We start from the raw sequence: 15010 nt of genomic DNA, 5'->3' as shown, positions 1-15010 counted from the left end.
TGACTAGATCAAAACCATTAGAAAACCATGAATAAAGAGGCAGATTAAAAAAATAGGTTTGTCTAGCAGCATTTTTGAGTCTCCTATTAGGGTACAAATTATAAGTATTTTTTAGCAGTGAATGGTCTCAAACTCAGGTAGCTGAATTTTAAGCCTTGTGTATTCACACAAGTCACCTTCAATCAAAATACCATTCTAGGAGGAGAAATGTAGATCTTCACAAGCAGAAAAATCAAATACAAAAAAGTACAATTTGCTTTATGCAAAAAAGATCTCTTCATTTATGCCATACTTCTTTTAGCTCCCCAGTTACATATCCTTGGGCTCAAGATAATCAACCAGAAGAAAGTGGATTTGTTTTATGCTAGGTAAATTAAGAACTGATATTTTTAGAATGTAGAATAAACATATTTTGATTTGGGTTTCAGTTGTCTGAAGTATGACAGCTTGCCCAGGAAAACAATGCAAGAGATTTTGTCCTCCACTTCACCCAAATTGTATGGAAAGATATATTTTTTAAATTAGAAGTGGAACCCACAGGCAATCTACAGCAGGTATTGAAAGGTCATGATGAGAGACCAAACTGCAGTTGTTTTTCTCATGTTTTTTATATCATTGATTGCTGTGGAATTTGATTTGAATGTTTGGAATATAAAAACTGTATTTAAAAATAAACATAAAATATTCTTTTGTAATTTAAGGTAATTTTAAGGCTCATAACCTTAGGTCATAATACACAGTATAATTACCTCATATTTTTCTAAGTCAATCCCAAGATGAAGCAGTTGGGATATATTCTTCATATAAAAAATATTTTTACTAAGTAAATCTATGTTGTTTCATGAATCATACTTTGCAGCATGTATTTGGTCTTAAAATTATTAGAAGTGAATACTTTGATGGGGCTGCCAAAAGATTTATATTATCTTGTTCTGGTGAAGATTGTGGCAGAATATATGGAGGATGAACCAGAGATTTCTACAATTGTGTATTTTTGTGGAAACTTATGAAAGACATATCATTGTTATTAATGAAAAAGACTGACTAAAAACAACACTGTTCTTTAAGCTGTACATAAGTGAACAAATACTTTCTTAAGCAAAATGCCCTGTGCAGCCAGGGATGGCTGAAATACTGATTATACTGAGACTCTGGAAATCTAAGTTCTTTTTTTTAACCTCTAACTAGTAAATTTTTCTAGGTCAATAAATCTCTCTCTATTCCTTTTCTTGCTTTTAAAACCAGAGGAGCAATACTTGTCTTTTTTTAACTTTCTGGATTGTTTTCCAATTTAACTGAAATAAAACATGTAGAAATCTTTTGGAATATATTACAAAGCATACAAATGAAAGTGAATAATCATTGTTAACTTTGTGACTCCTTTTCTTTCAAATGCTATTCTAGCTTAAAGTGGGTAACTTATCTTTCTTCAATTACCTCTAACTGATTAAATATCCATTTTCCCCCTAGCATTTGGAAGCAACAATTCATCCACTATTGGCCTCTTTCTTAAGTCTTTACAAGATTTTATTTGTATGTTGTTTTGTGTTGACACCATTGATTTTTCCTCTCATTTAGTGTAGTTTCATGTACAATTAAATTGTTATAAATGTCTATATTAGAGAGTGTACAATATCCCCAGACCTTGTTCTTAAACATATGTTGTTTTAAACTCAGTTCTTCATGAATTACATGTAATATTATTGTGAATGATATTCAATATGATTTTTTTATGGATTCCATGTATAAGAAGCCTTTATCCTATTGTAGCTGATAAGACATTTTATGATAAGAAAATTAATCTTTACATACAACCTTCTCAGTTTACCTTACTAATTGGTCCATAGAAAATAAGACTATGAAACATAGCTCATTGATTATTTGTTCACATTTCACATTCACCAGGGTGTCCTGCTGTGGTGAATAAAATTTTATTTTTTATTAAAAGTTTTGCCACATTATTCTCATTTGTAGGGCCGTTCTCCAGTGTGAGTTCTTCTATGTTGAATAAAGCCTATTTTATTGCTAAAAGCTTTCCCACATTCTTTACATTTTTAGGGATTCTCTCGAGTGTGAGTTTTGCTGTGGAAAATAAGGTGTGATTTTCGATTGAAAGCTTTGCCACATTCTGTACATTTGTAGGGCTTCTGTCCAGTGCGAGTTCTCCTGTGGCAAATAAGGTCTACTTTTTGACTGAAAGCTTTGCCACATTCTTTACATTTGTAGGGATTCTCTCCAGTGTGAATACTGCTGTGGCGAATAAGGTGTGATTTTTGACTGAAAGGTTTGCCACAATCTTCACATATGTAGAGCTTCTCTCTAGTGTGAGTTCTGCTGTGATAAATAAGGCCAACTTTTTGACTGAAAGCTCTGCCACATTCTTTACAATTGTAGGGCTTCTCTCCAGTGTGACTTCTGCTGTGGTAAGTAAGGCCTAACTTTTGACTGAAAGCTTTGCCACAATCTTTACATTTGTAGGGCTTCTCTCCAGTGTGACTTCTCCTGTGGCGAATAAGGTGTGATTTTCAACTGAAGGTTTTGCCACAATCTTTACATTTGTAGGGCTTCTCTCCAGTGTGAGTTCTTCTGTGGCAAATAAAGTGTGATTTTCGACTAAAAACTTTGCCACAATCTTTACATTTGTAGGGCTTCTCTCCAGTATAAATTATCTGGTGGTGAACAAGACCTGATTTTTTATATGATTTCTGGTGTTCACTCTCACTTGTAGTTTTCCATGTAGTTTTGTTGTAAATAGTCAAGATCACAACTTCTATATTTCCCACTTATCTTTTTGTGAAATATATGTTTCATGCCCTTCTCTGGTGAATCTTCTTGGGTATTATGAGAAGTCATGGCTGAAAGAAACAAAAAATAAAAAAAACAATACCTACTAGACAGGGATAAATATATTTTGCATACATAACATGAAATAAAGGTAAAATACGTACATCAGGAGTGTAGCAGATTAGTAAGTCCAAGTCATCATAAATCAAAAAATTTATCAGTTCAATAAAAATGTACAAAGTTACCTTGAGAATATTACCCAAATTCCTGTAGAGACCACAGTATCCAAGAGAAGTACATCATTAAGAAGAGTAATATAATAAAGTGAAGGTAAGTATGTTACTATTATCATCCATATCCTTTTATCCTTCATAAGGCAGTATTTTTTATTTAAGAAATGTCTACCAGCTACCTTCACTCTCAGTAGAATAAGAGAAATGTAAAACATATACAAACATTTTTGGCTTTTTCAAAGTGTGTCCAAAAATTGGTTTTGGTCCACCATGACTTAAAGACATGAAAATAACTACTATATTTTGAGTGATAATACCACAAATATTCAAAAATGGTGAAGAGGATATGGACTCTTAAAAAGAAATATGAATAAAAAATTTACTAAGAAATATACACATATATGTTTATAAAATTTTTCATAAAAACATTTTAAAAGACTATAGAAACCTTGCATAGCCTATGGCCATAATACTTGGATGAAGTCAACACATACCAATCAAGTATAATAAATTGATTTTTATATTTTTAAATTTGTGTGATATGATGATTTCTTTCATTGACAAATACATCTTTGTTTATTTCCTAAATATATCATGGTATTTTATACTATATATACAAGGTAAAATGACTAAATATAATGAATTAACACAAAAAATGAATTAACACAATCATTGTTTCATATACTTAACAGTTATGTTCTTACAAGGAATTGTATTCCTTCTATTAATATTTATGAAGAACATAATACACTCACCATGTGGTAAAACAAAACTCTTGACCCTCTAATGCTCAATAAAATAAAAAAATATGTGACTTTGGCTAAATATCAACCCTACACAAAACACAGTACCTGGTGAGCAAAATTTTACTCAATAAATTTCTTACTTCCACATGTGAATCAAATGCTCCCGCAATTTAATCTCTGCCTGCCACATTTCACTTAATGCAAAGTCCTGCATATATTTCTTATAACAATTTAAGAGACAAAATATTTTTACAACTAAATAATAATAGTATATAAGTACAATATTTTTACTCATTTGATCATTGATGGGCACATACATTGATTCCCTAGCTTTAATACTGAGAACAATGTGCGCACTAAACACAAAAGCAGAGGTATCTCTTCAATTCTCTGATTTAATTGTTCATGGATACATATTTAGCACTGGCATTTCTGGATCTTTAGGTCATCCAACTTTTAATTTTTCATGTGTGGTGCTTGAGATTAACCCCCCAAATTCGATATCACTGAACTACAACACATGTCTTTTTAAAATTGTTTGAGTCATGCTGTTTCTAAATTTCTATGACTTCCCTTAAACATTAAGTACCTTTTTCATGGCCTTCCAATTAGCAAATATTTCAAGGATGGAGCACTGTTCTTGCCTATTTTTATTTATTTAAATGTTTTTATATTTTTTTTTCCAAAATGGACTACATAATCTACTGTTGGCTCCTTTAATGAACAAATAAAAATAATACAGCAAATATAAACAAAGAGAGGCATGGCTTAATCCAAGTGACAAAAAAGAAAAAAAAACATTAAGAACAGAAAATTAGGATACTGGCAGTTATGAATTACTCAAAGAACACTAAATAACTATTTAAAGAAAGTTTAGAGAGTGAAATTGAGACAAAAAATATTAACATAAATAAGCCCAAATTGTGTATGTGAATAATTCTTTAGGAAAAATGAGAGGAGCATTCCTAGTGTGCAAAGCTGAAATTCTACCAATATGGAAGAGGCTTATCAAGCAGGACCAACTTTAAAAGAAGTCTAAGCAACTTGTGAAATACTGTAAAAATTAAAAACCTAAAGGATATATAAAGAGAAGTGGGATATATATATATATATATATATATATATATATATATATATATAGAGAGAGAGAGAGAGAGAGAGAGAGAGAGAGAAGTATAAAAAGGATCCAAGCATGACACAATGGAAAGCAATGATCTAGAATTTAAATCATTAATCAAAATAGAAAATAATAAAAAATATAAAAAACAACTTACAAAATAGAAGTGTAATGAATTTTTTCACTTCAAAATATTTATGATTATCAATGCATTATTGCAAAACACAAAACAAAAAAAAAATTACTAACAGAATGGAATCTAAAAAAGAAACTGCCAAGTCAGTTCTAGCAGAGAGCATGGAAAGAAACCAAGCATAATATGATCCTAGAGGCCCTAAATGTTTAAAGGTGGATAATTCCATTGCCTTTACATCTCATCATTTTACACAATTTTTAATCAATAAGATACAGTTTTAAATCATGAAATTTCTCATAATCCTTTTGGACAAGATTTTGTTGAGTGTGAAAATTGCATCCATATACTTGCCTTTTAAAACAGAAACAAAGATCTAGCCTCTCTTATATTAATATGCATTAAATATTGTTTTATTTACAATTAATGTTCTCAATATACAACATAAAGTTAAATACTCAAAACTGGTCATCTGCATTGAATAGACATTTTATTCTCAAACAGCCATTACCAAAAAAATTAGGTAATATATAAGATTCCACCTGACCCAGCATGACATGGTCGTATGCCTTTGATCACGTGGGGAAAAGCATAGACTGCTAAACTTATGCCAACATGTCCTATTTGGACTCTAGCTTGATGCATGATATATAGCAATTATAATTGTACATCAGGGACTTCACAAGCTGATTCCTAAGTTTCATTTAATCCTGGAAGAGAAGAGTCCCTCCAAACAAGAGAATAATCATTCTCCTCAAAAGAGTAGAAGCATTAAAGAGAAACCCAAGATACTATAATTTCAGTTGGCTAAAATGAGGTTAGAATGCACTCTAGAGATCTTCCTTACTGCTTTGATTGGTAAACTCACACAAAACTCTGTAAATGATTTGGTCTTAATAACAACATTGCTCCGTTTTTGTACACCAGCTGTAGGAAATTCAGTACTGTCAGATCCTGGACTTCTACAATCCATTACAATATCTTGACTCACCTGCAAAAATGTCTCATGGTATTCATTGTTGTCTTAGCAGAATAACTGTGTCCTTACCATCCACATAGTATGTAATAGGTCACCATCCTGCACAATTTATTCATAAAATGTTTATTCCTCTTTATTCCTCTTGTTGCTTTGACATTCTTCTTAGTGGGTTTCCCTGGATTAGCTCTATGGGCTTACAAAACTACTATGAAACTTGCCTATGCTATCATAAAAAGTAATACTCATGCCTCCATGGCCGTTAATATGCTTAATGAAGAACAAAAACATTGTCAAGCTATACTTGACAGACATGCTGCAATTGATTGCCCATTATTGCAACATAATAAAAGATATGAGAAGTTTAATAACATGAGTTTCTTCAATTTAAGTGATAATAGTAATTTCATTTCAAAATAATTAGATTAACTTAAAGATATCATTAATAAGGTCCAAAAAGATGATGAATGTTTAGACTTGTTGGATAGGCTAACTTCATGTTTACACAATTTCATCTGGATCAAAATATATTCATAGGTGGATATTTACTGATGTTCATACTTGCTGTTGTTTATGCCTGCCCAATTTTTTGTCCCCACCAGCATTAAGGAGCTAAGTAATATTATTTATTCAAAAGGCCTTAAAAAAGGAGGGTGGGCTGTAGGTATTTTGATCTTGGAAATAGACAGGAAAGTGTGTAGGTGATGGTAACTGGCACCCTGAGTCCCACAATAGTAATGCCCAGCAGTTTCTCCCTGAAGCTATTAAGACAACTATACAAGTGCACTATCTATTTTCTGTTGTAATGTCCTTAGGGAGAAGGGGCTCTATGTTTGTATTAACTCTGCCTTATCTTGGTTAGCTAGCACTTGGGGTTAAAATAATACTGGGTTACAATGTAGTCATGGTAATAGAAGCTATGCAATTTTGGGGTATACTATGTTCAGCCATGAAGGAGTGGCCAGTTTTTTTCTTTTTTTTTCTTTTCACTGTGTGTGTCTCTCTCTTCTGTTTGCTTCTTTGCAGGTTTTCTCACAAGAAGATTTTTAACAGATCATGCTGGCCCTCACAACAAAAGGTAAGTTTGGGTGATTAATCTGGATAAACTGGGACATCACTAAAGAAGAAAACAGAGGACTACAAAGAATTTGAAAATGTGATAAATGTAGGGCACTATGTGTTCAATGATTACAATCAAAAGAAATAGACCTAAGATTCTGAAATTTTTTTTCTGCTGAATAACTACTCTGTCAATATTTTTTTTAGTTTGGTTTTCTCCATTTGAACATCTCAACTGTGTCCCCTGCTATGTGTAGGCTACAATAGTTTACATCACTAAATTATGCTAGTTACTACTTATCTAAAGTGAAGGATGTATAACACACCAAGAAAGGGAGAAATTAAAGAGTAAAATAATATATATTAAAGAGTAAAATATCTGACTAAAAATGCCCTTTTTCTTTGAAATACAAATCTGAAACTCATTCTTATAGAGAAGTTCCCAGAAGATACAACAGAAGTAAATTAAATAATACTTATTAATTAAAATTTTTTAAAGGAAATTAAACTTACCCAGGAAGGCAAAGTTTCTATAGTTCTCTAACATCACATCTTTATATAAGTTTTTCTGAGCAGGCTGAAGGCATTCCCAACTCTTCGTCCGTAAAATCAATGTCTATATCCCTGAATGTTAACGGTACCTGAAATAAGAATAGATAAATAAATAACACATTGACCACATGAACATTTGCACAGTCTGTAATGTAATTGAAGTTGAATTGAAAGTTAGTAGACTATCATGTAAGTGGTGTTTTGGAACACAAAGATACCATCACCTACTTCTGCAGAAAAAATGATTTAAGTTCAAAAAAGTATATACACTCCACATTTATGAAACACAATATAAAACTCAGGCATTACCACAAAAATATTTATTTTGTAATTTTTTATATCATGAACTAAATTATACATATAGTTCAGATGAGAAAATTATGGTAATTAAGAAAGGGAATCCTCAAATATTAATTGTACAACCACTAATCAGAGATTTACTAAAGTGTAGAATCTTATTTGTTTTTCTCTGATGCAGCTGGCTGTTCTGAATATTTAGTGAGATCTCTAGTAATCCAATACCAATGGTGTAAGAGAAATTTTGAAACTTTTGTAACAGCATCCTCAAAACTATGTCAAGACTCCAGAACATCTCAGTTCACAAAACCATATTTGAGAGTTATGCTTGTCCTGAGTTCAGGAAGATGAAGAACATGACCACTTCTTTTTATGCTACAGGTGAAAGATACATTTTTTTAACCAATATTTCTCCTTAGATATAAAAAAACTACAGAGAAACTGTCCCAAGGGCAGGGAGATTTAACCAGAAAGTGTATGGTGTGTGATTGTGTGTGTGTGTGTGTGGGTGTGTGTGTATTTCTTTTTTCCCCAGATCCAAAGATTTGAGTCTATTATTTAAATTGATTAATGGTATATTCCTTATTTTATGACATGTCCTTAGACCCAATGACCTGTCTATAACATTTTCTTTTAATTCATAGGATTAAAGCCCCTTAAGAAAGTGTACTTGAAATCAAGATGAATTGAGTTGCTATGCATGATGTCATATACCTGTAATTCCAGGTAGGGGGTTTGAAATTTTGCTTCTTTAGGAAGACTACTAAAGCACAAGAAATAGAAACAAGTGTCACTAAATGGGATGAATTCAAACTTAAAAGATTCTTCTCAGCAAAAGAAACAATCAGTGAGGTGAAAAGTGATACCAGAGAATGGGAGCAAATTTTTACCACATGCACATCAGAGAGAACCCCTAATTTCCAGGATATATAAAGAACTTAAAAAACTTAATGCCAAAAAACAAATTCCCCAATCAATAAATAAAATGGGCTAAGGAAATGAAGAGACACACTTCTTAGAAGATAAACAATCACTCAATCCATAAAAAAATGTTCAACATGTCTAGCAATTAAAGAATTGCCAATAAAAACTACTCTAAAATTTAATCTTACTCCAATTAGAATGGCAGTTATTAAAAATACAAGCAAAAATATATGTTGGTGAGGATGTGGGGAAAAAGGCCCACTGTTACACTGTTGGTAGGACTCTAAATTGGTGACTCCAACCTGGAAAAGAATAAGGAGATTCCTTAGAAAACTTGGAAAGAAACCAAAATTGACCCAGCTATTCCACTCCTCAGTTTAGACCAACAAGAGCTAAAAACAGCATCATACAGTGGCATATCTACATCAATGTTCATAGCAAAATAATTCACAATATGTAAACTATAGAACCAATCTATATGCTCTTCAATATATGAATGGATAAAGAAAATATGGTCTATATACACAGTGAAATATTACTGAGCATTAAAAGAGAATAAAATTATAGAATTGGAAAGTAAATGGATGGAGTTTGAGAACATCATGTTAAGGCAAGTAAACCAATCCACTAAACCAAAGACCTAATATTTACTCTGCTAAGTGGATGCTGATCCACAATGAAAGAAGTAGGAGGTAGCATGGAAGAAATGAAGAAACTTTGAATAAGACAAAGGGGAGGGAGGTGATGGGAGATGGTATAGAGGTAGGTAAGATGGTGGAATGAAATGGAAATATTTTGTACACAAAGTAGAGTTACACGGGTGTTGTAATTATACTTTCTTTATAAGAGAAATAAAATTTTGTGCTCTACTTGTGCACTATGAAGTGAAATGCATTCTGCTCTAATAGCAAGTTAGAACAAATTAATAAATTGATTTTTAAAAATTCAGGAAATAGGCTTGGATATATATATACATACATATACATGCATATATTTAATGTATATAATTTATAAACCATTTTTTTTCATATTTTTATTGATTTTTTAAAATAAATGACAACAGAAGCATTGCAATTCTTATTCCATGTATAGAGTAAAATTTTTCATATCCCTGGTTTTATATAAAGTATGGTGATACCAATTTGTGTCTTCATAAATGTATTTTTGATGATCAACTCTATTACATTCCACCATCCTTGCTAATCCCCTTCCCCTTTTCTTTTTCCCACCTCTCTGCTGTATCTAGAAACCATCTATTTCTCTCATGCTCCCCCTACCAACCCCATTATGAGCAAGCCTCTTTATATCAGACAAAACATTTGGCATTTTTTTTTTTGAATTGGCTAGCATCACTTAGCATTATCTTCTCCAAAGCTATCCATTTACCTGCAAATGCCAGATATGATTTATACCTAGAAAACTCAAAAAGCTCCACCAGGAAACATCTAGAACTAGTAAATAAATTTAGCAAAGTAGCAGATATAAAATTAACACCCATAAATCAAAGGCATTTCTGTATATTAGTGAAAAATCTTCTGAGAAAGAAATGAAGATAACTATCCCATTTACAATAACTTCAAAAAAATAAGATATTTGGGCAGCAACTTAATGAAAGAGGTGAAAGATCTAAACAAGAAAAACTACAGAACCCTAAAGAAAAAAATCAAAAAATACCTTAGAATATGGAAAGATCTACCTTATTCATGAATAGGCAGAATTAATATTATCAAATGTCAATGCTACCAAAAGCACTATACAGATTTACTGCAATTCTGATCAAAATCCCAATGGCATTCTTCATAGAAATAGAAAAAAGCAACCCTGAAATTTATCTGGAAAAATAAGAGACCAAGAATAGCTAAAGCAATCCTTAGCAGGAAGAGTGAAGCAGGTGGCATCATTATACCACACCTTAAACTAGACTAAAGAGCAATGGTAACAAAACAGCATGGCATTGGCAAAAACAACAACAACAAAAAAACAAACAAACAACAACAAAAAAAAAAAAACAACAACAACAGACGGGAAGACGAATGGTACAGAATAGAGGACACAGAGACTAACCCAAAAAATTATGATTATAATATATTAGACAAAGCTGCCAAAAACATGCACTGGAGAAAAGATAGCCTGTTCAACAAATCACTATCTCTCACCATGCACAAAACTCAACTCAAAGTGTATTAAGAATCTAGCAATTAAACCAGAGACTCTGCATCTAATAGAATAAAACACAGGCTCTAATCTTCGTCATGTGGGATTAGGCCCCAATTTCCTTAATAAGATATCTATAGCACAAGAATTAAAACAAATAATCAATAAATGGGATGGAATCAAACTAAATAGTTTATTCTCAGCAAAAGAAACAATCTGTGAGGTGAAGAGAGAGCCTACATCTTAGAAGAAATTTTTTACCCCTCACACATCAGATAGAGCATTGATGTGTGAGGGGTACATAAAGAAATCTAGGGTACATAAAGAACTCAAAAAAACTAAGCAAATCATCATCATCATCATCATCATCATCATCCAATCAAGAGATGGGCCAAGAATCTGAACAGAGAATTCTTAGAAGAGAATATAGAATCAATCAACATTTTTATTACATATCTGATTGGTTATGGTGCTCCCTTTACAGGGCCAAGCATAGTTCATGTTCAGTTACTAAGGAAGGGAAACATGAGCAAGAAGGATTCTCAACTCTCCTTTATAAATTATCAAATGCAATTTTCTATGTCAAATTTCTAAACATAGTTGGACATGGGAAATATAGGCTTTAAGCAGAGAATATATTTATTAGAAACACAGTGTAAAAGAAAGACAAAAATAAACATAATTATTTGCACCACATTGAACCATAAGAGAAATGGAACCTGGAATTCAGAAAAGAAAGATTCAAACTTTCATACTTGGGAATGTGGATGACATGGATGCCTAAAGTGAAAAGGTTATTACAAACTTTTGAAAGAAAATTCATGTGAGTGGCAGATAATGGTTAACCAAATAGAATCTGCACAGAGTCTTCCAGGGGCTTTGTCAGCTGTGCACTACAGAACATACAGGTATTCATAGCCTCCATGAAGAGCATTATTCATCTGGGCCCTCTAAAATTATTCCCATAGTACATATGAAAAAACATGGGTATCTGGATACTAAATGGCAATTAAATGACCCAAAGAAAACTACTCAGAGGCAGAACTGTATGAAACTTCTTCAAAGACCATCAATGTATTGTTAGCTCCTGACATAGGGATGTCAGTCTGGGGAAATATTATTTTCTCTCCATTTTGAAGAGAGTGCATTGAGAATACATTTCAGGAGCAACATAAATACTTTTTTTTTCTTTCATTTTAAGAAACTATTCAGAAACAGAGCTCACAAGACAGATTTCTTAGAAGGGTAAATATCTGGAGAAGACAAAATGAAAAAAAAAAAAAAACACATCAGTGGCCCTGGGTGACTAAGTAAGGAAATAAATCTAAAAGGCTTATTAGAAACTGAAAAGAAAAAAGTAACTATTTCTAAAAATAAATATGTTCATTAGTTGCTATCTCCACAACAAGTCATTAAGTAAACAACAAATTATGTATGAATATTCCTAGGATTGGCAAATTTTATTCCATATGATTTTATATTAAACCTCAAAATCCAGATAATGGAATTTGTGATTCACTGCCAAAAACATTACAGAAAAAATTTTAAGGAGTGGATGTTTAGTAAATATGTCATTTAACAATTATATTACCATACGATTTTGAAGAAATTTATTCATTTTCCTGCAGCCATAGTGTAGAGAAATTTTTTATTCATTTTTCCCATAGTAGTAAACAAAGATAAGCCCTAGAATCAACTTTAAATAACCTACCCTTACTATCACACAAGAAACCTATAATAAATGATGAGGAAAGAAAAAAGTCAATTTGAAAAAAATAATTTAAACTTTTTTCTTTTTCTTGAAATCAATTCCTAGCTGCATTTTGGGATCCATTTTCTCATCCTTTAAGTCAAAAAGATATAAAGGACAGAAGTTTGAACTGCAAATTTATACATGAGATATGTTTATTAACTATAAAATTTCAAAATGTTTAGAAATTTAAGAAATACAAAATAAAAACCAATCATGGGAAAAATTAAGTAATATTGATGAACATTTAAAACAAATTAATAATCATTAACTCAAAAGGAGTTTAAATTAGTATCTATTTGTGGAAACTATTTTGCTATTGAATATACATGGCACTCCCTATCACAGAGACTTACTGAAATTAGAGCATATGTGATCATGATAACATAAGTACACAATGGTACTCACCCAAACACTTGAAGCCCAAGGGCATGGCTCAATACAATATACATCTTGGAAGAGATAAATAATAATCTGTAGGGAAAATGGTCACTAAGGCCCATCACATTTCATAATATATCCAGTTTAAAAAAGAGCATAAAACACTATGTATAAATTTTACATAGGTGTCTTATGCAAATGGTATTTCACATGTGTACATTTTTAGAAACAAAGTATGTAGAACTTATGAGAAAATAAAATTCACAAAAAGCACATAAAAGACTGAATTATACAACCCATGTTTAGATGATGAAACTCATCATTATAAAGGTGATAATTTTCCTTCAACCCACAATATATCTCACCAAAATTGCTATGTACAAATATGAATATATCACAGTGAAGTCTACTTTTATGTGTATTCTATAAAGCAATAATTTAAAAAATATAAATAAATATACAATAGAAGAAAGTAGGAGAATAGGGAAAGGGGAACTACTGGATACTGAAGGGGAGCAAATTATATTCCATGTTTTATGGTTATGTCAAAATAAACCTGACTATTAAATACAACAATAATGCAATAATAAAAAAAATCAACAAGCTTTACTTTAAATGAAGTAAGAAACCAAAGCATAAATTTTTAAAATTCATCTTCAAAGTTATATGTAAATTTATCCAAAAACCTTTTCATTTATAAGAGCAAAAAAAGAACTGATCATGACCTACTATGAATATATATTGTGAAATTATAATATTACAATAATCATCAAAGAATCAAAATATAAATAAGATCCCCATATGAATATATATGTATGTAAAAACTGTATGCTTTATTGCAATAGCAAAGTCTAGATAAATCAAACCATAACAAAAATAATCTCAGCAACTTAGATAGGACCTTTCTCAAAATAAATTTAAACCTGTTAGGGCTGTTTACTGGTGAATAGTCCTTCCTTCCCCAGTGCTGAGGTATAACACCAGAGAAGCACACCAAGGCAAGTTTACAGTGGAAAGTAGAAGCTTTATTAAGGGACAGCAGAAAATACTTCTCCCCAGAGGAAAAAGGGGACTCAAAAGGTAGAATCATGGAAGGTTTTGTTGTTGTTGTTGTTTTAGCTAAGGTCTTTTAGCTTTTTCATAGCTAAAGTCTTCCTTCAGCTATCCTGCATTCCTGTCACATTGCTGTTCTTTGTTCTGTTATCTGGCAGTGATGGAATATAGGGGGGAAGGCCAATAGTGTGCAGGATAGGTGGGCTGAAGGAGTAATCTGGGCAGGTAGGTCTTTTTGGTTAGCATCTCTATGATTGCTTGGAGCTGCTTCATTAAAATTTCCTTGGGATGGGCTCAGGGCCTTGGGGACATTTTCAATTCTCCTTTTCCTAGACTCTATTCTCAATATGGTGTTCATTCTCGATTTTACTGAATATTAGACCCAATTTACCTAACTACACTAACTACCTATCTGTAAATCTGGCTTCACTACCAAGGATATGGCTAAGTAGTACAGTATCCCTCAGTTCACCTAACTTTAACAAAATAATAATAATGAAGAAATTAAAAATAAAAGGATGTCAAAATGAAAATTACTAGCTCAAGAGGAAATTAGGTACCGCAAAATGACAGCTCCTCTCCTCCAGGAAAATGGCCTTTGGAGATTTGATTTTGCTGATTATTTCAACTGTCAATCTCCAGCATTTGAGCTGCAGGATCACACCTGCCACATATTATTTTATGCAGATGCTGAGGATGCCCTTTGAGCATAAGGAAGGCAGCAAAGAGTCTCTTCCACTGATATGTTCCCCACCTGGTTGGCCAGTAGGACTGAGGACATAGGGGCCCAGTGGAGAACTTAAGCCTGCAGACTACAGAGACTGCCCAGAGGACCAATTTTCTAGCTTCTG

The 15010-nt window shown here is 32.1% G+C and overlaps 3 long non-coding RNA genes across 4 annotated transcripts in view; 2 read left to right on the top strand and 1 right to left on the bottom strand.

Annotated features, from left to right (window-relative positions):
- The window catches only part of LOC125614793, a 36373-nt gene extending 27603 nt beyond the window's left edge, over window positions 1–8770 (top strand). The window contains exons 2-3 of the long non-coding RNA XR_007345360.1: window positions 7016–7067; window positions 8542–8770. This is a non-coding gene — a long non-coding RNA (uncharacterized LOC125614793). The remainder of the gene's footprint in view (window positions 1–7015; window positions 7068–8541) is intronic.
- Window positions 2159–2516, top strand: LOC125614791. 2 transcript variants are annotated; one of them, XR_007345356.1, is made up of 2 exons: window positions 2159–2284; window positions 2453–2516. It is a non-coding gene; the product is annotated as an uncharacterized LOC125614791 (long non-coding RNA). The 2 variants fall into 2 exon arrangements; XR_007345357.1 differs by having other exon boundaries at window positions 2164–2284; window positions 2369–2516.
- LOC125614792 lies at window positions 2655–7594 on the bottom strand. Its single transcript, XR_007345359.1, has 3 exons — window positions 7562–7594; window positions 6005–6091; window positions 2655–2855 (listed from the first exon to the last, which is right to left on the bottom strand). It is a non-coding gene; the product is annotated as an uncharacterized LOC125614792 (long non-coding RNA).
- Window positions 8771–15010: the final 6240 nt, after the last annotated feature.

The sequence above is a fragment of the Marmota marmota genome, unplaced genomic scaffold, assembly GCF_001458135.2.
Source record: "Marmota marmota marmota unplaced genomic scaffold, marMar, whole genome shotgun sequence".
NCBI lineage: Eukaryota > Metazoa > Chordata > Mammalia > Rodentia > Sciuridae > Marmota > Marmota marmota.
This window is presented reverse-complemented; position numbering and strand designations above follow the sequence as displayed.